The sequence below is a fragment of the Lontra canadensis genome, unplaced genomic scaffold, assembly GCF_010015895.1.
Source record: "Lontra canadensis isolate GAN:19392208 unplaced genomic scaffold, GSC_riverotter_1.0 scaffold106, whole genome shotgun sequence".
Lineage (NCBI taxonomy): Eukaryota > Metazoa > Chordata > Mammalia > Carnivora > Mustelidae > Lontra > Lontra canadensis.
The window spans coordinates 141,512-167,628 of record NW_022631100.1 but is presented as its reverse complement, the minus strand read 5'-3'; the positions used below and the strand labels follow the sequence as shown (position 1 = coordinate 167,628).

Sequence of the window (26,117 nt, the reverse complement as noted above, 5' to 3'; positions counted from 1 at the left end):
CCCCCTTAACTCAGGAAGAAGGGAGACCCCAGGTCCCACATCCCCTTCCAGGGCACCTGCTAGGTCAGTCCCCTTTTCACTCTTACTCTCTCATAAGTGTCCAGTGCAGTTTTCTGGAGGCTACATGATGAGCAACATTGTAGCAGACTAAGCAAACAGAAAAATCCAGCTCTTTCTAGTGAGCCAGACAGTAAAGAAATCTGTAAACAGTGTAAAACCGTGCCACGGTTCTCTTCTTTTTATTTGGAAAAATAGTTATTTTTTTCACAAAATATGGTATTTATCTTAACATGTAATAGGTTTATTTTTTTAATGAATTAATGACTATTTTAAATTTTTTTCTTTTTTTTTATTTTTTAAAAATATTTTATTTATTTGACAGAGATCACAAGTAGGCAGAGAGGCAGGCAGAGAGAGAGGGGGAAGCAGGCTCCCTGCTGAGTAGAGAGCCAGATGCGGGGCTTGATCCCAGGACCCTGGGATCATGACCTGAGCTGAAGACAGAGGCTTAACCCACTGAGCCACCCAGGTGCCCCTAAAATTCTTTTTTTTAAAGATTTTTAAATTTATTCATTTGAGACAGACAGACAGACAGACAGACACAGACAGAACACAAGCAGTGGGGAACTGGAGAGGGAGAAGTAGACTCTCCGATGAGCAGGGAGCCTGACGTGGGGCTCAATCCCAGGACCCCAAGATCATGACCTGAGCTGAGGGTGTACGCCTAACCAATTGAGTCACCCAGGAGCCCCCAAAATTCTGTTTTAATTCCTACCATGGTAAAGATTGATAGCTGTAACTCACATAAACAAAAGCTCCTTGAGGTCCTCAACCAATGTAAAGAGTGTAAAAGGTTCTACAGATCAAAGAGTCTGGACACTGCGGCTCAGCTGGCCGGAAATGCCTAGGCAAAGACCGAGAACAAGGGAGACCCCAAGCAGCTCACCTCGCTACAATGCCAGGGTGAGCTAATCCATTTATACTTACTGCCTTATGCTCTAATAATTATTTTGTTTTGAAGATCCTGGAACTCTCATTAATCGGGACTAGGTCAATCCCATTTAATCAATGTAACACACCAACTGGTCGCTTAAATTCTGGGATCCTTTACCCTCTGTTTTGGGGAAGGGAGGAATATTGTGTTGCCAGACATTTAGTCCTGACTGAAGCGTCTCCAATTCCAGCTAAACTACCTGGAGTGGTCATAGAGAGTTTCTCAGTGTCAGATATCCTGAAAACACCCTGAAGGGATCTTTAGTTTGTCCATGTGGCAAACCATTCACATCTGCCCTCAATATTGTTTTTAAAAGAAAGTCATTTTTTTCTTTGTTACAAAGCAATAAAATGAAAACTTTTTTCTTCCACCCCTTGTGCTCCTGAGCACATACCCCCAATTTAGAATATAAATTACAGAAATGTACTTTTGTACCAAAAAATTCATTAAATTCAAAAACACACAAATTAGAAATTTGTTAACAGGACAATGTAAATAATAAATTAAAGTATTGTTTTAGTTATTTATTTAGTTATTTAGTTATTATTTCAAAAACTGCTTCACTATAACATTTTTATTTATTATTTATATATTGACATAGTAAGGACAGTGTTATATATATGTATGTGTGTGTATATATATGCATTTTTTTAAAAACCTCTGGTACTGGGGCACCTCCTGGCTGGCTCAGTCAGTACAGCATCCAGCCCTTGTTGTCAGGTCGTGAGTTCAAGGCCCACGTTGGGTGTAGAGCTTACTTAAAAAAACCAACAAACCAACAAACAAAAAACCAGGGGTGTCTGGGGAGCTCAGTCAGTTAAGTGTCCACCCACTGATCTCAGCTCAGGTTTTAATCTCAGGGTTGTGAGTTTGAGCCCCAAGTTGGCCACATAGAGCCTATTTAAAAAACAAAACAAAACAAAACAAAACACAACCCTGGTCCTAATTGCAGTTTATTTAGGTACCAGTGGTTGTCGCCATGGGGAAGAAAAATCTCAAAGATAATATATGGATCCAAACAGAAGAAGTACATCTTTAGCTGCAATACCAAATCACAACACTTGCTTTCTGATCTACCAATGAGTTGTTAGAGGTCTGTCTTCATGTACTGCGAGTTTAAAATGTCAATAAGCTCCAAGTGCTGATTTTAATAGCTAATAATCTCAAGGTATGATATGCTCAGTGTGAAATCAATCACTAATAAGAGGCACACATCTAATAAGCTGAAGAACTAGGGTTCAAAGCCAAAAAATATGATTCAAAGTCAGGCCATAACCCTTGTTGCTCGAAGTGTGACACACAACCAGCTACATCTGCTAGGAGCTTATTACAAATGCAGAGTCCCAGGCCCCAGGCCAGAAGTACTGACTCTGATTCTGCTTTTGAACTAAATCCTCGGATGATCTGTGTACCTACTAAAATTGAGACACACTGCTCTAGAACACATACATATTTTTAAAAATTGCCTGAATGCTTAGTATCCAAGAACATCTGACTACAGATGCTCCCTAGAGAGTTCAACTTCATATAGTCCGATATCTAGACATTCTTACAAGCCTGAAATGACTTCTATTTGAAAGAGTCAGAGACCTAAAATGATCTGTTTCTCTAGATGGCTGTTTTTTTTACCACAATAGCTGACCAGAGAGGTACAGATAGTCTGCATTTGTTGGGCCTTCTAGGGAAAAGCTTCCACAAAATCATGATTTCTTTCACTGTAGTCTCTTATATTGCACATCAATGTAAGAAATAGCTATTCTAAAACCACCAAGAGCCCCCCTAAAATATGAACCCCTCAAAGGCATGAGCCAGATCTCAGTTATTCTGTCTCACTGGGGAACAAGTACATAGTAGTGATGCAATATATTTGTTACATGGATACATGAAAGAATGAACACAGCTCTCCTCTCAACTCCCCCTTTTGTGTGGATGTTTTGATAAACACCACGTGTACACTTTCACACCCTCATGACAACCCTTTAAAGTACAGACTCAGGGAGGGAAAGTAACTTACCCAACATTACATACCTGATTAGAGACTGGATGTAAATTCAGGTCTGACTTCACAGCCCATGGGCTACACCACTGGTTCTGAAAAAAAGGTGAAAATCAGAGTCATCTGAGGAACTTATAAAAACTGTTCTGTACTTTCAGAGCACATCTTTCTGTCCTGTTCTGACTTTTAGAACCTACGTTCAATCGATCACACCCCACACTGAGTATAGACACTAACAAAGGACACTAACTGGGTTACGAGTGAGTCACAACCATACTGCAGGAGGCAGAGGAAGGAAATGGTCCTCATAAACTCAACTACACTGTTTTGATTGAATACTGTAAGACTAAAGAAAAAGGAACTACATAAAGATTATGTGTTTTTCATAGGGGTATAGGCTGGCCATTCTGAAACTGCTCGATGCCCCAGGTTTCTCAGTGTGGGCACTACTGGCATTTTGGACCATTTAATTCTAGTGTGGGGGCTGTCCTGGGCACATCTCTGGTCTGTCCTCACTAGATGCCATTAGCACTCCCCCACCTGAGTTGCGACAATGGACTATGTCTCTAGACAATGCCAAATGGCCTTTGGGGACAAACCGACCTCCAGTTAGAGTCATTGCTTTTTGTGTCTACAAGATTTGAACAAACAAGTAAATGTATTATAGATAACAGGAGACAAGTCTCTCACTGCTGGAGAAACAAGTGACCAATAAGATGGGCGATTTTAGAAAGAACCCTATCCTATGGGATTTGAGTCAGAGGTATGTAGATACTGAAACGAATGTGTGCAGCTGAGTCTGCATGCATATATGCGTTAACTAGCTCCGTCCAGCCAGATAGACCTACGAGCAAAGACACCCAAACAGCAGGGGGCACATCCAGCATCCTGATCTTGGTTTCTACATGCCACTCTCCAGTACAGGAAACCCTTGGAGTTCTAGAGCCATTGCAGAAAAAAACAGAAGATGAGCTTGGAATATTTTGTGATGCGTCAAAGTATAAATGTGCTAAAAAAAAAATGTGGAAAGAAGACAAAAGCTAATTCAAAGGAGTTCACCATGGCCACGGTTGCAACCATCTGAGCAGGAAAACAAATTAATGATGGTACTGGATGAAAGCCCACAGGGTCCAGTAAACACTCCTGAGGCCACACTGACATAAATAAGTAAATGAGGGGAAAGAGACAGTTCTTCCTTACAGTCGCTTTCCAATTATTAATGTGGAGGGTAAAAATAAACAATCAAGCAAGTTCCATAGTGATACTTGTTGCAGGCAAGAGTCACAGCGTTTTGATGAGAATCAGGATATTTACAAAGTCATCAAGCTATAGATGCTGTTGACTATAAGAATCACTACTATGGTAACCTGGTATCTGCCTAATGGTAAGGTTTGTTGAGAAATAGGATAGTTGCAAAGTACCTCCTCACAAGATACTTAAATACAAAGGAACAAAGAGTAACTTTACAGAGGGAAACAAACCTGGGTGGACACCATAAGAAATCAAAGTTACCATCACCAGTAATAAGACTTGACATCATCTACCCCTTATAGGATCTACTAACAGGTATATAACTCTTGTGGTATTTCGGCCCCAATGCATAACCTCAGTCTAATACGAGAAAACATCAGATATACCCAAATTGAGAGACATTTACCAAAAAAAAAAAAAAAAAAAAGGCTCTTCAAAATTGCCAACATCATGGAAGATAAAGACTGAGGAGCTACATCACACCCTGAAAAAGACTGGGCAAACAAGACAATTGAGCACAATGTGGGTTCCTAGATCAGATCTGGGCCACAAAAAGGATATAAATGGGAAAACTGGCAGAATTCAAATAAGGCTTATAGATCAGTTAATAGTATTATGACAATGTTCATTCCCTTGTTTTAATAATTGTGCTATCGTTACATAGGGTAACATGAAGAGAAGCTAAGTGAAGGGTCAAGGGGACCTCTCTAAGTTTGTTTTTTAAGATTCTATTTATTTATTTTATGGGGGGGTGAATGGGGACAGGGTAGGGGGCAGAGGGAAAGGGAGAATCTCAGACAGATTCCCCACAGAGTGAGCACACAGCCTGACCCCGGGCTCTATCCCTGGACCCTGAGATCGCGACCTGAGCTAAAATCAAAAGTCAGGCACTCGATGGACTGAGCCACCCAGGCGTCCCTGTTTTTTGAAGGTTTAAGATTATTTCAAAATAAATACTTGGGAACAGAGACCAGGGCATTTATGTTTTTAAACATCTCAAGTGGGGCACCTGGGGGATCAGTCATTAAGCATTTGCCTTCGGCTCAAATCATGATGCCGGGGTCCTGGGATCGAGTCCCACATCAGGTTACCTGCTCAAAGGGAAGCCTGCTTCTCCCTCTCCAGCTCCCCCAACCTTGTATTCCCTCTCTTACTATCTCTCTCTGTCATAAATAAATAAAATCTTTAAAAATAAACAAACAGACATCTCAAGTGATTCTGGTGAAGTCACCCGGCAGGAGTTTAGAAGCCTGCACCAGCAATCAGAGTCTAGAGAAAAGAGTGATGGACGAAATACGAACCCCTGACTGACAGCCAGCTACAGGACAGGTCCTCTACTGGGGAGCCAGGGTGAGAAAGACAAGACGGGTCCTTGTCTTCCGAGCTGTTACTCTGCCGGCTCTCCTCATCATCAGAGTCCCTTCCCCTCGTGGTGTGTCACTGGCCCCCACCACGATGCGGGTGCAGCTGGCATGTGTCTACCCAGAAGCACAGCTAGCACACCGTCCAAGTTCGCCATATTCTGGCACCGTGATCCTCCACACTGCCCACTTCCAGAGCCATGGCTGTACTTCCACTGAGCCTTGTGCAAGCACACGTACGAGTCTATCTGCAGAATTAACAGCTCTGTGCGTGCTTGTGGCTGAGCCACTATGTCTTGTAACTCCTGCACAGTCTGTCTCTCAACAATCAATCTGCAAAGTGGAAAAAATAAGGTTTCTATACAACACTTGGTCCGTGTGCATACCCTTGGTCTCTGTTGCAGCTGTGTCTAAGTCTTTTCAATTATTTTCTTAAGATAAATGTTTATGCTTGGAATTCCTGGGTCAGAGGCTATGAACATATTTACGGTGCTTAAGCTGTCCTCTGCATCCTTCAACCTGACAAGGAATGGGCCTCCTCTTCTTTAAAAAAAAAAAAACAAAGAAAATGTCAGTTTAAAAGACATGAAATTATTCTCCTGCCATATTTTAACTGGCATTTCTTTAGTTAACAGTATCCTTCCACTAATCTAATTACTGTACAGACACACATCTTTCCTAAAGGCTGGTCCAGGCATAATCTTACCTATTTCAGTAAAGCCTTTACATGGGACAGACTTTGACATTCTTTCTGAAAAAGTCCCTTGGAAAACTTTTATCTTCTGATAATATTTTTAATTTCTCCACTGGATATTAGTTTCTGCGAATCTGTACAGATCCTCTATGCTGATGTTTAACATACTTTCAGTTATTGCCATTATCATTTATGTCCAGTGAGTCTGGCCCGTCAGAGAAATAAGGAATTTATGTAATTCCATATAAACCGTTTTCTTTGTTCTGTCAAATTCCATGGAAAACCAAGTCAGACAAATGGGAAATGCCCTAAGAGAGGAACACATAGGAAGTTGTAAAACTACAACAAAGGAAACATAGAGAGAATTTCTCCATTTACAAAGTTATAAAGAGAAAAATTCAGTTCCTTTGCATTAACCTGCAAATTTGCAGTATTTTTTCTTCCCTCACCGGACAAAGATGCTTTCAAATGTAATGCAGACAAGACAATATCCCACCAGACATCAATCTCCTCCTTTTGCCATGCCATTGGAGTCCTCCAGATACCTGCCATTCCCAAATTACTACACTAGTTAGAGAAAATGTTCCTCTGTGTTGCAGATGATTGGAATGACCCTTGAGTAGTAAAGAGAAATTCACACACCTGCAAGGAGGAATTAAATTTAGAAGCTAAATCTAAAGAGATGAGAAAAATCGTTGCAAAATAACATTATTATACTTATTTGCAATGTGCATTTTATCTTAAATGATCTGCAATGTACAAGTATTTTGTTCTTGATTATCTAATGACATGAACACATACGGTAACGAGACCATGATGGAAAAGATTAAGAAAAGCTAAAAATTCTCCATGTCAGGCTCAGAAGGAAATGAGACAATTCCTTGTCTGCTCATGTAGTACTTCCTTTCAAGATGGGGCAAGGTTCTAACTCAACAGAAAAGAAAGAAAAGCTGTTTTTCTAAATGTTAATTATTGAAGTCCCCACCTCAAAATTTCCTTTAATCAAATGTTTTCATTTGGTAAAATAGTCTTATTTCATGTGTACGTTTGGATACATAAACCCACACAAATATATATAAAGGTACCCATTCAAAAATCTGTTCCTGTCTACTTTTTCCAAAATAGGAACATCTTTTGTGTCCCTTCCAAAATCTAGAATTAAAGAGTGTCAAAGTAGTATTCTTCCTTTGAACCAAAACCAAAGGTACAATGATCTGTAAAAATACTTGAGCACAACAACTGAAAATACTGTGTTGCTAATTTTACAAGCTCAAATTATACCCCAATGTCAGCTGCCTCTGCCAATAAATCCACAACAGAGCCACAAATGCAGCTCCTCCCTCACCAATGTAAGGAGAACTTCAGAAAGAAAAGACAGAAGCTCTTGTCTGAACCTCCCGTTCCTTCCTTAAAATCTGTGGATGTGAACAATGGGAATGGTTCTGCATCAATGGTGGTAAAAGGTATGGAGCAGTTCCCTGTCATGGGACACAGCAGGCCCGTGAGTGTTCTGGAAGTAACGTGAGTTCAAACCAGCTTTCCTGTACAGCACACTCTCCTGCTGCTCTTCTAGAGGGCCACACGGCCCCCTCTTCACACTCAGGAAAGCTGCACTTCCCCCAGAAGGGCTCAAGCATCCCTGAGTAGTTCGGACAGGAAAGTGTTGCCCTCTCTTTGGAAAACATAGGTGCTTTCTCTGGAACAAAGGGCCTTCTTAGACTGCTAGGAAGGCCAAGGCAGTCTGCATTCCCTCGCATGGGAATATCGTCCCAGAAGTTACTTTAAGTAAATACTGTCTGCTCTCTTTCTGGTGATGGACGTAGTGCATGCCTACTGAAGAAACACTGGACGGCACAGAAAAGCATGAACACAGATAAAACAATCACCCACAATCCCAAAGCCAGGATGCTCTCTCAACATCCCAGTGCCTGTATTTCCAGGCCCGTGTATGTGCCCATGTTCCTCTTTTTACAACAGAGGTGGGATTGTGCTCCTGTTTCCTCCCCCACTTAATAGGACAACCCAGTTCTCAAGTTAAGCTTCATAAATATAAATTGGAAGGGTTGCATAATATTCCATCACGGTGATACCTCATAATTTATTCAAAAATTCTCCTAATAGCCATTTAGATTGCTTCTGATTTTTACAATTAAGAAACCTCAGTGAATTACCTTCATACAGGACTTTTTCATGTGTACTGTCATTTCCTTAAGACTCCCAGCAGTGGAGTTTGATGCATACGATAAAAGCCATTCTCTTGAAGTGTTCTGTACTCCACAAGCAAGTCATGACTGTTCATTCTGACAAACCGTCAACAGCACGAAGTTTTTGTCAAATGTTTATTTAAAAATGTTTATCTTTTGTGCTTTTCCATTTTCTTAAACTTCACCTGAAGTCCTTGATCCTCTCCCATTACCTGCCAGCTTTCAAAATGAATTGGTTCCTTAGCAACCTCTAAATGTGATCCATGAGGACCGAGATCTAGTTCTCTTATTAACCAGTGTCTGCGACCCAGCTCACACCTTCTCCCCACTTTCTGGCTGCCCTTTATTGCTGGCAGAGACATGGGGACCACCTCAGAAAGCATGGGAAGCAGCTCCACAGCCGGGGCCGGGTAGAGGGGAGTGATTTTGGGAGCGAGGAGGAGCACACCAATATACTCGTCCATCGATCATCCACTGTACATGGTGCTTTAGCCACAGTGAACTCTCAACAAGTGTTTGTTTAACTCATGAAAGTTGGAAAACAATGCAAACATGAACGTATTAATAGGCACTTCAGCTGAGGGTGGCAATGAGTAGGAATATCACAGTCATTCTGGTAACAGTGGTTGACCCAAACCATTTATTTAGAACACTGTTAAGTTCCTTGGTATTTGTTCACTATTTATTTTGGGGCTTTAACTCTGTGTTTGTGTAACAGTGTAAACTTAGGAATGTGCACCACAAAGCACTCTATTATATTTAAAGATGGTAACCTTTAGGGTGAACAGCTACTGGCAAAAAGGACTAAAGGAGTGAGGACCAAGACTCTTTTCCAATGGCACAGATGTTTCAAAAAACTACCCACGGACTTGTGGATGTAGCTTCCACCTCTCAATTCTCATCTTCTAAAAAGCCATGTGAACTCTGACTACCCTGGGCCCTCTAGCAGATCAATGTGTAAGACTTCCTAACAATGCCCCCATTGTTTACAGTTGTTCCCATGCCATCCTTCAAGAATGTTTTTGGTTCACCCTGATTTTCAGGGACTCTAGTCCACCCGACTGTGTCTTTCCTTGCTCTTCTCATTCCCCACATACCCAGCTGGGACTTCAGAGGGCCACACATCTGACTCGTACGTTCTAGCTTCATCTCCAGTCCCTCCCCCTGGAGCTCTGCAACCCATTCCACTGGCCTCCTTTGGGTTCCTCTCTGGCTGTGCTCCCTCCAGCAGCACTTCTGGGCTGTGCCTTTTGGGCTGGACCACACCACCCTCTCTTTTTCACTGAGCTCCTGCTCTTTTTCTTCAAAGCCTAGCCCTAAGACACTTGTCAGAGAAGACTTTTAGGACCTCCCCAACCAGCTTCCGGCCCCAGTCCTAGTCAGTTTGCACGACTGTAGCCAGAAACTCATAGACTAGGGGGCTCAAACAACAAAAACTTACTTCTCACATTCTGGAGTCTGGGCAGTCCCAGATCCAGGTACCAGCATGCCAGAAAGGGGTTGTGGTGAGAGCCCCCTTCTTGGTTTCCTCAATAGGACAACTGATGAAACACGATCTCTCCCATCTCTTCTTACTAGAGCACTAATCCCACCATGAGGACGCCACCCTCAAGAACTACCTACCTCTTAAGGACCCCATCTTCAAATGCCATCACACTGGGGATTAGAGTTTCAACAATGAATCTGAGGGGACACAAATTTGTGGTCCATAATATCCCCTATTAGAGGGAATCACACTTGCACATGTCTTTCAAGACACAGATTACAGGTGTCATTTATATGTGCGTGGGTGATTAACTGATGGTCTACCTCCCCTATGATGTAAGGGCAAGGATGAAGTCTGTTGGGGCTCAGACCTTACTCCCAGTTCTTAGTATTTCTGCATCAACAACTATAAAAGGCACTTTAGGGATGCTATTAATTCCTAACAAACTGGGATTGAGACACTATTTTTTTAAATTATTTTATTTTTTGACAGAGAAAGGGAATGTGTGTGTGAGCCAAGGGAAGGGGGAAGGGCAGAAGGAGAGAGACAGAATCTTAATTAGGCTCCATGCTCGATACAGAGCCCGACATGGGGCTCAACCCCATGACCCTGAGATCTGAGCTGAAATCAAGTGTTAGACGCTTAACTGACTAAGCCACCCAGGAGCCCTGCGGTATTATTATCCTTAGAGATGAGATCACAAGCTCAGAGAGGTAAAGCCATGAGCTGAGGGCCAGAGTCCAAAGAAGCAGAGAGGACCGACCCATGCCTCTGACTCCAGGGGCCACACTGTCTCTCTCTCCTTGCTGCTTTTATGGTATCTCCAAGTACTTATTCTAATCTGTGAGCACGTAAAATATTTCAAACATAAGAAAGAAAAGAGAAAGATATAATGAGTGCCCATGCCCTCATATTCCAGCTTTATAAACATCTTTAAATTCTGTCTTATCTGCCCCCCCCACCATATTAAGTAGATACCCCTGCTGAACATTTTGCAATCTTCTTCCCTTTCTTCATGCCAAAGATGTGACTGCTATCCTGAATCCAGGGTTTTCACTTGCAAGTATTTCTTGGGCTGTTGCTCCATATGTATCCATACACAACAGGGTACCGTCATGCAAGTCCTCAACTTCCTGTAAATGCCATCACATCACGTGCAGTGCTCCCAAGTGTTGGCTCACTGCTGCTTCTGCAATCCCTGCTCTCACACAGCTCTGCTTCCTCCTTCTAACTGCTAAGGCTTAATCCACAGTGTGGAGATGTTAAAGTTCACTCACATACTCGCTTTTGATGGACACTGAGGAGTTCTGGTATTTTACAACTGCTGACAGTGCTGCAATGAACCTCTTTCTGCCTCTGGTACATGTAGGCAATTCCCCAGGGCTCCGGTGATCTTGAACAATGCAGGTCTGAACTGCACAGGTCTGCTCCTACACAGATGTTACAGGACATGACTGTGTATGTTCTCTTCCTTGTGATTTTCCTAATGCTTCCTGTATTGTACAAGTGCAGTACACAATACATACAACAGACAGGATATGTGCTCATTGACAAGGTATCAGTAAGGCTTCCCAGTCAACAGTAGGCTCTTCATAGTGAAGTTTGGAGTCAAAAGTTACATAGAAACTTTTGATTGCCTGGGAAGTCGGTGCTCCTAATCCTTGCATTACTCACTAGGAAGTGAAATTGTTCATGTACACAGAGGAATCCATGTACAGAAAGAGCCAATCTGCTCACCAACATGCGGGTACTCCTTTCATTTTAATTGATTAAAGATTAAAGATACAACAGATTATATACTCAGGAAGCTGAGTCTTTTCTGGTCCCACAAACACTGATCAACCAAAACCCTCCCCATATACACAAAGCAAGTGAGTAAGGTTTATGAAATAAAATGAGTATCCAAACCAAGAAATTTATTAAACATTTGTTCTGTGTCAGACACGATCCTAAGAACTCCATTCATTCACTCATTCATTCATTCCAGTAGGCTCTAAAGAACCCCAGTCCACAGGCACTGCTGGCTCAGGTCTTGGCTATACTCTCGTGGTCCTTTTTTTTTTTTTCTTCTTAAGATTTTATTTATTTATTTGACACAGAGAGAGAGAGAGAGATCACAAGTAGGCAGAGAGAGGGGGGGAAGCACGCCCCCTGCTAAGCAGAGAGCCCGAGGTGGGGCTCGATCCCAGGACCCTGGGATCATGACCTGAGCAGAAGGCAAAGGCTTAACCCACTGAGCCACAAAGGCGCCCCACTCTCATGGTCTTTTAAAGACACTAATTTTGTGCTACTTTAATGAAAACATAAAAGCCTGACACAAGAGCAACTGATTATATACACCGATCTTGGCCAAGAAATGTGTTAGTATTTTGTTGTCTCCACCCCAAGTACACTCAAATTGTGACTGGTATTTTTCTTCAAGTTTTAAAATTGACTAGTTTTTAAGTTCAATGTGAATAATGGCTTTCTTAGTGCTACGTGAGGCCTATGACGAACACACTTCCAGTAAATATTTACATTCAAAAATATTTCTCTTTTATTAGTACCTGTGATTTAAAACAAACAAACAGCATCTTAGGAGTGAGGCATCCCTTCTGTTGGAAAATTACAAGGGTATCTGCACTTATTTCGGTTACTAAAGGCTCAGAGCCTTAGAATTTAAGAAAATTTGCAAAATGCAAAGAGTTCATGTTGTTCTCTTTTTAAATGAAAATTATAATTACACTAAGCAGCTCATTTCTTGACAAAAGAAAGGTCTGAGTCTTCACTAAACCATGGGCATGAGAATTTATTAGCCTTGGTTTCCCATGGAAATAACATTCATCTTTTATTAGTAAATATACTTATTTAATCAGTTTGATGCTAAATACAAAAGCTTATGAATTATGCAAATGCTTAAAATTATGTGAATGAACAATGTAAGCATTTGAAAAATGTGATCTTAGGGAAAGCACATCTGAAAATTATCCTCAAGATGTTCTTTCTGTATATGTTACTAATGAAGAATTTCAGTGTATTAGAAACCATCCAAACAGAAACAGAAACATCAGTAGCCAGGTAATAATCTGTGATTTTCTTCTATGGGAAATTCTACTTACTGATTTCACTGTTATAAGTTTATTAAAACACACACACACACACACACACACACACACACACACACAACTAAAAACATCACATGGCCCCTGTGCACAGATGACATAGAAACTTACGAAGCAGCCTGTATTTTTTATTTCTATTTTTTTTATTTTTTTTGAGAGCAAGAGAGACAGAGCCCATGTGTGCATGAGCTGGGGCGGTGGGATGCACAGGGAGAGAGAGAGAATCTTAAGCAGGCTCTGCCCAGCACGACTCGGGGCTCAATCTCATGGCCCTGAGATCGTGACCTGAGCTGAAATCAGGAGTCGGATGGTCAACTGAGGCACCCATATGCCCCTGGCATTCCATATTTTAAAAAAAATCACAAATACACAAAGCTATAGGTTGATTTTAATTTTTATTTATTAGGTCTTTTTCATAACAAAAATAATAGATGCTTCTTGAAACAAATTAAACAATCTAATGATAAACAAAAAAGAAACAACAAGGTTTCCAGATCCCACTCCAGGAGACAACGCATACCCCATGCACATTCACAGATAGAGAAACCTCTCATATGTAACATACACGTATATACGTCGTATGTGTGTGTATATATCCCTACATTCCTCATATGGAGACATATGATATAAACACACATGCGCAGGGTTTTATTTTATTTTTGATCAGATAATATATACTACTTCTCAACTTGCCTTTTCCACTAATATCCTGCTACACCTTTTCTCACAACACAGAGAGTTCACAGTCTCTGTGATGCCCACACCTTTACTCCCTTCTCCTGACGGATGTTCAGATTCTTCCCGAATGAATGCTTGCCGCACTAAACCCTTCCCTGTGGGCCTCCCTCTCATTAATCTACTCTGCATCCAACACTCCGGGAGCGCTAGGAAAGACAGAAGAGCTCCTTCTTAATCCCAATTTTACAGGTAAGGCTACACCTCACGGTCCCCCGTTTGAATATATTTAACATACTGCCTAGATAAATCTGCATGGAAAGATACTAATATGTTACATGGTAGTGAGAAGTCTATTAGTTACAAGAAAGATACACAAGACAGAGAACCATGAACCCCAGACTCTATTTCCAGTTTCAGGTGAGCCACCAATGTGACACTGAAAAGCTGCATAACTATTTGGAGGGCCATTTCCTCCCCTAAATAATGAGCTGCGTGAACTAGATAATTTCTAGTCCCTTCACACTAAAATCAATGATCCTATATTGTTCAATGAATGCGGGCTTTATGACAGTCCAAAGAGGGTATTTACTAAAAGAACCTTTGTGTAACTCCCACAAAGATTTACTAACAAATGAACAGTGGAAACAATATTAAAAGAACACATATCTTAACAACTCAAGAAAGCAAACTTTTTTAAGTATTTAAGTTTAAGTATTTCCATAAGAACATTATAATTACCTACTTATAACTTATATGCTAATCACAATTATAATGGTCATTTTATTGAAGCAGTAACTAAAAATCTCACATTATTATATATGTTTGGCTCAGTTCCAATTATTACAGATCCTGAAAATAAAAATTTTTTTAAAAATGTAGTTAGTGTTGAATGGCTACTGGGAACCTGCCTGTATTTCCACCTCAGCCATTCAGTTTCTAGATTAAGTTTCTTCACTTAAAAAAACTCAGAAGTACCCCCAAAGCTTTAGGATTCACTCACTCATTAAATGATCTTTATCAAGCATGTCCAGGGTGCTGAGCAGACACTGTGCTGTTCCAGGGCCACAACTATGGGAAAGACCCATGCCCCCCTGGAGTGGCCCCCCACCACTGGGACGGCACACACCTACAGTTCTGCATCCCAGACTATTTTCTAATTCAAACTGGTTCCTCTATCACTGGACTTGATTCAATTAAATTTCAACATACTTCTGTTAAAAGATTTGTGTGACATTTTTTTTTTAGGATTTTTTTTTTTTTTTTGGACAGAGAGTAAGAGAGGGAATGTAAGCAGGGAAGTGGGAGAGGGAGAAGCAGGCTTCCCACTGAGCAGGGAGCCCGATGTGGGGCTCGAGCCCAGGACCTTGGGATCATGACCTGAGCCGAAGGCAGACGCCCAATGACTAAGCCACCCAGCAGCCCCTCATGTGTCATTTTTTACAAATATTCTTTTTTTTTTTTCTTTTTTGAGAGAGAGAGAGTGTGAGCAAGCGAGAGCAGAGAGAGAAGCAGGGAGAAAGATAATCCTGAGCAGCCTTCATGCCCAATGTGGAGCCCATCCAGGGCTTGATCTCACAACTCTGGGATCATGACCCGAGCCACAATCAGGAGTCCCACCCTCAACCGACTGAGCCACCCAGGCACCCACCCCTCTGCTGCATTCTTTTATTTATTTAAGATTTTATTTGACAGAGCGAAAGAGGGAACACAAGCTAGGGGAGTGGGACAGGGAGAAACAGGCTTCCCACCCATCAGGGAGCCCAACATGGGGCTCGATCCCAGGATCCTGAGATCATGACCTGAGCCAAAGGCAGACGATTAACAACTGAGCCCCCCAGGGGCCTCTCTGCTGCATTCTCAAACACAGAAAGGAAAATTAGTGTTTACTTCAACCAGCAAGAGAGGCTTGGCTCACTGTACATTTATAGGAAAGGGTGACAAGAATTACTTCACACCCATGAGTACCTTTAGTTCATGAGTGAAATGAAAATGTACCTGCATCTTAATTTGCATGATGTTTGTCTCACTCAAAAACATATAAAACAGAATGAAATACAAAACAAACCCCAAAACACTGCATGGATCCCATTTCTGAGGCCATGTTCTCCTGTGAGAGAAAGCAATGAAGACAAAGCCAGCACTGACAAGAGATGAGGCTGCGCCTGGAGGGTAGGGGTGTGCGGGGGGAGGGGGAAAACGGCCAGCCTGGAAAAAGACCCACACTGGCCCCTCTGCCCCACCCACGTCCTCCTGCTTAAGGGGAGGAATGGGTGGGCTAGAAGAGCACGGACCCACTGAGGTAAACATGAGTTTCCTTGGGTAACTCCCACCAGTCCTTATGCTGGTCTGGTTCCTGGGGGGCCCACTCCTTGAAGAAGGCACTGCATTATCATAAACCCAACAGGGGACCCTGAAGTGACAATTCAAAGAGAAAAAAAGTAACTTTGTGCTACAAGTGCAAAGATATTTCTGGAAATATGCCAACTACACCTGCCTCTAATAGTTACTACCATGAGCCCATGTGTCAATTAGTAATATTAGGCTGACTCAAGAGCAGTCTCTGCAGCAGGGAAGCAAGATAAAACACTTTAAGCCCCACCCCCTCCCCCCACGCCATGAAGTAATAATCCAGGGGCACCTGGGTGGCTCAGTCCAGTAAGCAATCAACTCGTTTCAGCTCTGGTCATGATCTCAGGGTCTTAAGATGGAGCCCCATGTCAGGTTCCGTGCTGCGTGGGGAGTCAGCTATGGGATTCTATCTCCCTCTGCCCCTGGTTGCACGCATGCATTCTCTTTCTCTTCCGCTTTAATTAATAATAATAATGATGATGATGATGATGATAACAATGAATCTTGGAACACTGAAAAAATAAAATAAAATTTAACAAAAGAAAGAAATCCAAAAAAATTTACTTTCAAACATTTAATCTTAGAAAAGAGTATGTAAACTGTTATTTAGTTTTGCTTTAAATAGGAAGGGATTTCAAGACTGAGGATGTTTAAATGTCTTGATTTTTCTTAGTTTTAAAAGATGCAGACTCCTGGCACTTCCCCCTTTTAAGCATGGGGACAAAAAAAGGTTTCTGTAAAAGTTTAAAGAAACCATATTGGAAGAAAATGTCTTTAAAACAGAAAATGGTCAATTCCCATCCAACTGTATGGAAAAGTCTACCTCAACATAAAACTAACCCCCTTGTTTCTTCCCAAGTATCTGGTAGCATGACTCATTAGAAATTACATTGTGAATTCTATCCTAGAGGTTACAATGCATATGCTACACTTAATATCCTTCAGGTAAAGAGAAAAAGCAAATACAAACAAGAATAAAGTAGTTTTTTAAACAAGTTTCTAGGAATAAAATAAGAGTTTATAGAGCAAGGAGTTACTTAGTTTTAATTATATCAAGACAAATATAGGCATTTCCTGAGGTTTAAGGAAAAAAATCCACTTCATGAAGGAACATCATTAACGGCTGTCCTAAATTGTAAATCTACAACCTTTGAGGGCATAAGTGAATGAAACTCCACTGTTCCCCCACCCCCAGATTACTCATAGTAATATAGCTGGCAATGAGTCTGAAGGTTATCAGAGATTTCTGATCACTTATTTATACGTTTTCTTCAAGCATTCTTTCTTATATAATAACAAGCCCCAGTGACATGGAAATTCTTTTTGTCTGACAGCGGGGGTGTAGGAATAGAATTCAGATGAAAAACTTATTTCACGTTGCAGAGCTGACAAATGTGAAAAATATGCCAGACTCTGCAAGCTACAATTTCTGTAATTAGAAAAACAGGAACCTTTTCAATGGTGCTGCCCAAATCTGAGGTTATTCAAATAAAAGAACTGTTTTTCTTACAGAGTAATTTTATTTTTATTTATGACTTTTTCTTACTGGAAAATGACTGTTCCTATTAATTGAATAATTTCTCTGCATCAAGCTTTAAATGGCAAAAAACAAGAGTACTTGGGGTGCTTAGGTGGCTCAGTCGGTTATGCGTCCAATCTTGGTTTCGGCTCAGCTCATGATCTTGGGGTCATGGGATTGAGCCACATGTTGGGCTCCACGCTTAGCTCAGAGTCTACTTGGGATTCCATCTTCCTCTCCCTCTGCCCCTCCCACTCATGCTCTCTAAATAAAAAAATAAATATTAAAGAAACAAAAACAAATAAAACAAACCAAGAATACTTATATGGAGTCCTATCTCAGCTGGTTTAAAATAAAATAGGAAGATATTGGAGAGGAAAGAACCACTTGTTCAACAAAATTTTATTTACCATCTACCTCATGCCAAATATTGGTCACAGCAGTGCGAATATATACAGAGATAACACTGTAATGACTGTATTTACTTATTCATTCATCCAAATCCTTAAGCCATGGATTTACCACTCAATGCCAAAGACTTGGACAAGATACTAGCGACACAGAAAAGTATCACGGAGCCAGGTTTCCCCTATTGGAGTTACAAACATGCTATGACTAGAACAAATCATGGGCTGCTGGATTTGAAGTGCAATGATGTCAAGTGTTCACTCAGATACAGAGCTTTAATTCAGACACACACAGAGGTGTGTTATACACACACAGGTACACATATTCCCTGGCTCAGTCCGAGAGATCTGAGACCTGACAGGATCTAACGTCAACAACAAATTAGTAGCAATGTGCATGCCAAGCACCCAGATCTTGCCTTTACAACACCATTCTTCACAAAAAAGAACCAAGACACCCTATAAAAAGGCCGAGTCCAGGGCTGGGGCAAAGAAAGTACACGAAGAACTTAAAACATCTTGTTACGCCAAGAGGTATGAAATTCTCAAAGAATGATGAAGACATTTCCAAAGGTCAGAGCAACAGTTAGTAGGTAGGGGCTCCCACAGACCAAAGCAGGAATAATTTCAAGCATCAAAATAATTAATGACTGTAAGGAATATAACTCCTTGAATAAAGTAAGAATCTTATGAGTTTGAGCGAATATAAATTTTAAAAAGGAAGAAAGGGAAACTCTTTCTTAGAGCATAATACCAACTGACAAATAGGGAAGGCTGGAAGGATGGACACTGTGACTGTAGAGTGAAAGGTTGATGAGGAACCAGGTATTTACAGTTTCAAAGCATCTCCCCACAAATTACATATTAATTACAAAGGGAGAACAATCATTTTACAGTGGAGAAAACTGGTGGATGAAATCTAACGGACTGACAAATCAGTGTATTTGTACTTGATGTCATGTACCTGCCGATAGGAAATACGAAGAAGGCACAACATCCCTTCTCCGGCTTTGCTGCCCAAACTAGCAAACTGCAACTGAATCATGAGGACACATTAGACAAACCCAAACTGAGAACTACTCTACAAAATAATTGAACTCTACTCTTCAAAGCATTAAGGTCAAGAAAGTAAAGAAACATTAAAGAACTGCTCCAGATTGAATTAAAGGAGGACATGAGGCTTACATGGACCATCTGACTCTGGACAGGAAAGAAGTGGCTGTACCAGACAGCACGAGACCGTGGACTACAGGGGAGCACAGCAGTGTATCGAGCTTAAATACAGAGGATGGCACTTTAAAAGAGAATGGACTACTTGGGAATTACGTAGTGAAGTATTTAGGGGTAAAGGGTCATGATGGCGGCAACTTACTCTCAAATGGTTCAGAAAAACACTATGCATATATAAAAAATTAAAAATGTGGGCGCCCAGGGGGCTCAGTTGGTTAAGGTTCTGCCTTTTGACTTCAGCTCAGGTCACAATCTCAGGATCCTGGAATCAAGGCCCACATTGAGCTTCGCTCAGCAAGGAGTCCGCTTGGGGACTCTCTCTCTCCCCTTCTCCCTCTGCCCAAACCCCCACATGAGCACACACACAATCTATCTCTCAAATAAATGAATATATCTTTTAAAAAAAATGAAAACTTAGTAAACAGTTGGCAAATCTGAAAAACAGTATATGAGATTTCCTTGTACTAATTTTGTTAACTCTTAAGTTCAAAATTATACCAGAATAAAAAGTTACAAACAAACGAAACACCATAGTTAATCCACTCATGAAAGTAGACCTTCGGCTGACAGTTAAGACTTTATAAAAGTCACACAGTGGACACAGATGAACAGAACATAGATTCCTACCCTTGAGGACAGCTTTGTCTTGAAAGGGTTGCTCAGCCTTTCAGAAAAACAAATGATTAAATTATCTTCATTTTTTTTTAAGATTCTATTTTTTTAAGTAACCTTGACACCCAACATGGGGCTCGAACTCACAACCCCAAGGTCAAGAGCCATATGCTCTATGGACGGAACCAGTCAGACACCCCTAAAATTATCTTATTACTATTCTCTTCTAATGCACCCAAAATACCTCGTGAGGAAAGCATATTGTGAAGGACGTGAACATTTTCCCTGCTGTACTAGAAGTTCGATAATAAACATTCCTAAAAATAAATGTCTGTCTCCTGAGAAACAGAATTTTTGCTTTAAAAATATTTCTGTTGTACATGATCTATATTACAACAACATTACTAGGGAATTCAGGGAGTGTGACTTTACTAACAAATATTATTTTTAAACGCCAAATTAATCATTCACTATGGTGAATGAATTTTGGAAGAGCAGTAGGATGATGATCAAGAACACCACATGGTGAGAAGGTGGAATGTTTGGGAAGGAGTGGGCTTGTCGGTGTCAACTGGAAGTCAAGGGAGAGCACTTTAGCAAGAGGTGGGTGCAAACATCCACGCAAAGGACGGCTGAAAAGCTGTGCTGAGAGTCATGAACACGTGCTGAGCTGCTCTGACTTCATAACCAGACCAAGCCAAGGGCAGGGATGGCCGCACAGAAAGGCAGAAACAGCACCACGAGCAGTCTCTGGCCCATGCTGAGTGCTGAGCAGGATCCCTGCCTCCCCACACCCCCTCCCGACTCAGAGGAGGGGACCAGGCCAGGATGTGACAGAGATGGGATTCAAATCCAGGCTCATCTGACTCAGAAGCCAAGCTCTTAATCACTACATGATTACTTAATTGCTACATGAACCTGTGTTTCATGGTGTAAGAGAACTCTGGGCAAACATCTGAAGATCTCCCATGTGCACGGAGTATGACAGACACTTAATGATAAACAACATAATCCCTGATTCCACAGAATTTCTGGTCTAGAATATGTAAATGGCTGGAATAACAAAGCACTAGCAGGCTTCTCTAGAGTGAAATGTGCTATCAGTAATTCGAGGTTACAACAAAATTACCACCAACAGCTCATAAGGTGTGGCCTTGGTACGTAAATGCAAAGTCACCGCAAAAGAAACCAAAGAACTAGGGGCGGAATGCTCCCAGCCACTCACTGGCCTGTGATGGAACTGACTGTCCTAAGGTCTCTTAAGTACGCAGTAATTCAGAAGGCAGGACGGCAGAGACGGAAACTGAGAGAATAAGACATGGGGCTGTCCCAGAGGGAGGGCTTCTTGGCCTAGGGACAGCCACACTCTGGTGACAACTTGGCCTTAGTGGAGGAATGGGTGGACCCTGGTTCCATCAAATATCTGAAATTTAATTTTTACTTTAACCAGAACAACCTATTTATATAGTTTTAAAAGTAGTTCTACAGGGCCCATATTGGGGGGAAAAGTGGTCCCCCTGCCCCTCCTTGCTTCCCCTATCTCCTCATTCATTACCTGCAGTTCACATGTTCATAACTGCTTTGCAAATTTTTTCAAGTAGGCTCCATGCCCAACGTGGGGCTCAAACCCACAACCCCAAGATCAAGAGTTGTACACTCCATCGATGGAGCCAGCCAGGCACCCCCTGCTTTTTAAGTCTTTCAGGCATTATGTATGGACTTTACACAGGCGATAGGAATGTAGCTCTCCAGAGCATCCCTCCCCCTTCTCTGCAAATCACACCTGTTCGCTAAATCAGCACTTTTCACATTACAACTAAATAGTACCTCAATATTATTCCCAAAGGAACCACCTATAGAACAATGATCACAGTTCCTCTCTTGACAACATGTTTCCTTCTAATCTGCAGCCTCTTACTTTTCTGCTCATCTTCTTAATACAAGGATGATTCAGTGACAACACCTCCAGGCCTGTGACATATGTACACAGGAAAACAACTCCCAACTTCATGGGATCTAGACTCTAGAGTACACAAGCCTGTATAATAGCGGTCCCCCTAAACCTGTCCTGGAGCTTCTCCTGTCCTGTCCGTCCTGACAGCCCTGCCCATCATGACGCTGCTCTTGTCCTGTCTGTCCTGTCCATCCCATCTGTCCTGTACCTCCTCTTGTCCTGTCTGTACTGCACCTCCTCTTGTCCTATCCATCCTGTCTATCTCGGAGCTCCTCCTGCTGGGGTCCTACACCTCCACCTGCCCAGCAAACACCAGGCCGCCTCCTTCTAGCTGCATCTTGTTACCTCCATTCCCACTTTATTGTCCGCCTCCCTGCCTGCTGAAATCTATTTTGGAGAAGATAGTCTCCATTTGATGTCCCAGACCTTCTACTGAATTAATAATCTTCCAATATCCAAGAGCCCTATTTATTCTGTGAATGATCCTTTTTGGAGCCCTTGTTGTTCCACAGACACAGCGTCTTCTCTTATACCTGAGGATTTTAATTACACTTTCCTTGAAATGTCTTTTGCTCCTTTATTGATTCTGCTCCTTTCACATTCTTTTTTTAATCTTCCTGTTTGTTTTAGTTTCTTTCATGTGAGAGACTTTCCTCCAGCACGTCTGTCCAAGTTAAGAGACAGCAGAGACATAAGCAGTAGCCGTATGTCAATGGCAGAACTGTTTCTTTTCCCTACAGAGAGATCCTCCATTTTCCTGTGTGTGTGTCTTTTGAGGGTGGAGAAAGGGGGGTGGGTATAAGCCTCGGAGCCTCTGTGTGTCGGCCAAAATTGGGCAGAGAGCATTGCAACTCAGTATGCAGACTCTGGTTTGATTCTGTTAAAATGTTAAGTCAGACTGTGTTACTCAAACTCATTCTAAGAAAAAGCAAGGACTTACAATAGCCAGCCAGGCCCTACATGATCTCCACTGCCCACCCCATGGCCCTTCAGTACTCCTGACCTCATCTCTCACTCCCCTCCACCAGCTAACCTCCTTGTGGCTTCAGTCTTGCAACTACCTCAGGACCTTTGCACTACCTGTTCCTCCACCCAGGACACTACCACCTCCAATATGCAAAGCTCTTTCACTCTCCCAGTGCAATACTCAAATGGCTCCCACTTGGCCACCTCGTTTTAAACCACAGCCCTTCCCCCCAGAACTCACAACTTCCCTGATTCTAAGTTCTTCTTCTCAAAGTATTTATCACTCCTGACATCCTAGGCAAATCACTTTACTACATCTACTATTTACTGTTCATCTCCTCCCACAAGAACAAAGCTTTTTTGATCCATTGAGATCACTCATACAGACTCAATACCTGTGACGGTATTCACCCCGTCCTTAGCTGTGCCCAACTTAAGGATTCTGAAAATACAGCACTGGTCTTCTGTTACAGCAGGGAGAGGCAGTCCCCTGCTGTAGGGCCACATGCAGCAGAGACAGGAGCCCAGGAACCCAGTTTTCAAACAATTCTCCTGTTTGCAGCTCCTGCAGCATGCTCGCCCTCAGAGATAGCCCATGCCCTGCAGGTCTGTGGCCTCCAGGGACACGATCTTCAATCACTCACTTCTTATCTGCTTCTACCCTGTTCTGTCCTCTCTGCTCTACAGTACTCATCAGCACAGCGCTGGACGATACACAGTCCAGCCTCCAAAATGCTCAAGTTCGTTCTATGGTTGTCACCCTCCATTCCATTACAGTCAGTTCAGTAAGAGTTCATAGGGGCCAGAAAATAGAGCACATGTTCAGTTTACCACATTTACCTGTGCTAACTATCTGAATCCCAGAACTAGCTCCCCCTTTTCACACTCCCTTGCTCACCAAGAAACCTGATGCTGATTACGGCTCCTCAGCTCTCTGCTCTGGTGCCGGCTAGAAGCCAGAGTCTGTAGAGTCCTATTAGCAGGCAGTAAGTGCAGTTATCTTGCTCTGTGACCTTGATAATGTCTCCCCAGGAGAGAGAGCTGGAGGCTTAAGAGGCTGACATACCAGCAGACTGAAAATCACACGAAGATAACATAATCTTAGAAGCCTCTTGGGAGATAACCAGTGAAACTTTCATTTTTCGTACATTTATCCTTTATGCTAAGTATTCTCATATTTTAAATTTCTGCAGAACACAATTAGATTTTTTAAAAAATATCTATTTTTGAGAGAGAGAGAGAGAGAGAGGGTGCAAGTAGGGGAAGGAGCAGAGGGAGAAAGAACCCTCAAGCAGACTCCCCACTGAGCATGCAGCCCCACATGGAGCTCGATCCCACAACACTGAGATCATGACCTAAGCCAAAACCAAGAGTTGGACACCTAACTGACTGAGTCGTCCAGGTGCCCCCAGAATACAGCTGGATTTAAAAAAGAAGGGGGAGGCCAAAAAAAAAAAAAAAAAAAGATCTGTAAGATAAATATAAATATATAGGCAAGTAGGTAGGCAGGGGATGGGTGAGCAAGCAGACAGACTGGACAGAGACAGACAATTCACAATAAATATATAATGGATCATTTACTGAGTACCAAACATGCCACAGGCCTTACATAGGTACCCTATACCTACCATATCATTAACCCTCACACTAACTCTGTAATCTGTTACACTATTTTATTTAAAAACAAAAACAAAACAAAACAAAAAACCCTAAAACCAAGGATCTTAGGTCACTGGCCTGAGGTCACAGAGTCAGCTGAGATAAAGTCAAAACTGCCCAATTCCAAGTTCCATGATTCTTATTCCATACACACTATTTTTAAGTGTCCATTAATACAGTTTAAAATGTGAAATGAGGGGGCGCCTGGGTGGCTCAGTGGGTTAAAGCCTCTGCCTTCAGCTCAGGTCGTGATCCCAGGGTCCTGGGATCGAGCCCCGCATCGGGCTCTCTGCTCAGTGGGGTGCCTGCTTCCCTTCCTCTCTCTCTGCCTGCCTCTCTGCCTACATGTGATCTCTGTCTGTCAAATAAATAAATAAAAATCCTTATAAATAAATAAATAAATAAATAAATTAAATAAAATGTGAAATGGATACATTCTGATCTGATTTTAACAGAATGTTAAATGGTGACAACATTTTGAATGTTTCCCAAAGCACTATTATTTTTATAACTTGTAATAAACATTAAAACATACTGTCCACCCAGCTCAACATTCTGTCCCAAAATGGCCAGTGGCATCAGTCGATATCCTGTGGTAGGAAAGAGCTGCTTTCCCTCACACCAGCTTCAACACCTTAGGGCCAACCCCCAACACAGTCTTGTTTTTCTAGAAGACTCTGCCACACAGTGGTCCTCCCCTATGTTGTGTCTATGAGCGAGCCCACACCCACCAGGCCAACAACAAAGCCCAGTTATGTCAGGGTAGAGAAGGCCTCCACTTCCAGCCGCTGGAATCTCCAGCACATGATCATGCCTTCTCATGGGAAAAGACAAACACTGCCTTTGGGTTCAGAAAAGGAAAATTAAAAACAGTGAGCAGCCATACCTGGATTAGTAATGAGTGACAGCAGCACAGCCGGGAATTATTAGTTTCATCTGGGCCGGAAGGAGCCTCAGTGCAGGAATTTTTGGCTGTAGCTCTGCTCTTTGCTGAGAATTCTGAAAATTAAACACTGATCCCCTCGAAGTGGAATGTGCCTATGCAGATCACAGAAGTGTGCTGGCCGTTGCAGCCAGAGGTTTATATGAGATCTAATAAAGGACTACACGTCGGAATACAGTTTTCAATTTTTCCATTTGAACTCAATAAAAAATAAATGACAGTCATGGCACTCAAAATATTCACACCCTGGAACTGCCAAGCTAAATAATTCAGTGTCTTTTTGAACAGAATAATCTTTTCCCCCAGGACATATTTTTCAAAGTATTAAATGTTCTGTTAGCTCAGCCCTCCTTCTGCAGCCAGCTGCATTCTGTTTTTGAAACTGGAGAATGATGGTCTGCCTCTCCCGTAATTGGAGAAAAATTCCAGCCCCATTACGTAGGAAGCATTCAAGTCACACACCCTTACAGCTTATAAGTTATGGTATTCTTAGTATTATGCAAACTCTGAATTAGTGAAAATATCTGCAAAAGGTGGGGAGAAAAATGTGCTTTGAAATAAAAAAAGGAAGCATTTTACACTGCATAATTAAGCTAGTTAACTCTTTAAATTTTGTTCATTAAGCATGAAAAGCACTTAGTAACCTAGTAAGATTAATTACAAAAATCAGGGCAGCTTGATTTGATGAAGATGTGGCCTGAGTGAGGCAGCCC

The 26,117-nt window shown here is 41.9% G+C and overlaps 1 protein-coding gene across 1 annotated transcript in view; it reads right to left on the bottom strand.

Annotated features, from left to right (window-relative positions):
* Positions 1-26,117, bottom strand: part of DISP1 (dispatched RND transporter family member 1) — a 169,236-nt gene that overhangs the window by 99,147 nt on the left and 43,972 nt on the right. The window contains exon 4 of the mRNA XM_032838792.1: positions 3,023-3,085. The gene's annotated coding sequence lies outside the window, so the exon portion shown is untranslated. The remainder of the gene's footprint in view (positions 1-3,022; positions 3,086-26,117) is intronic.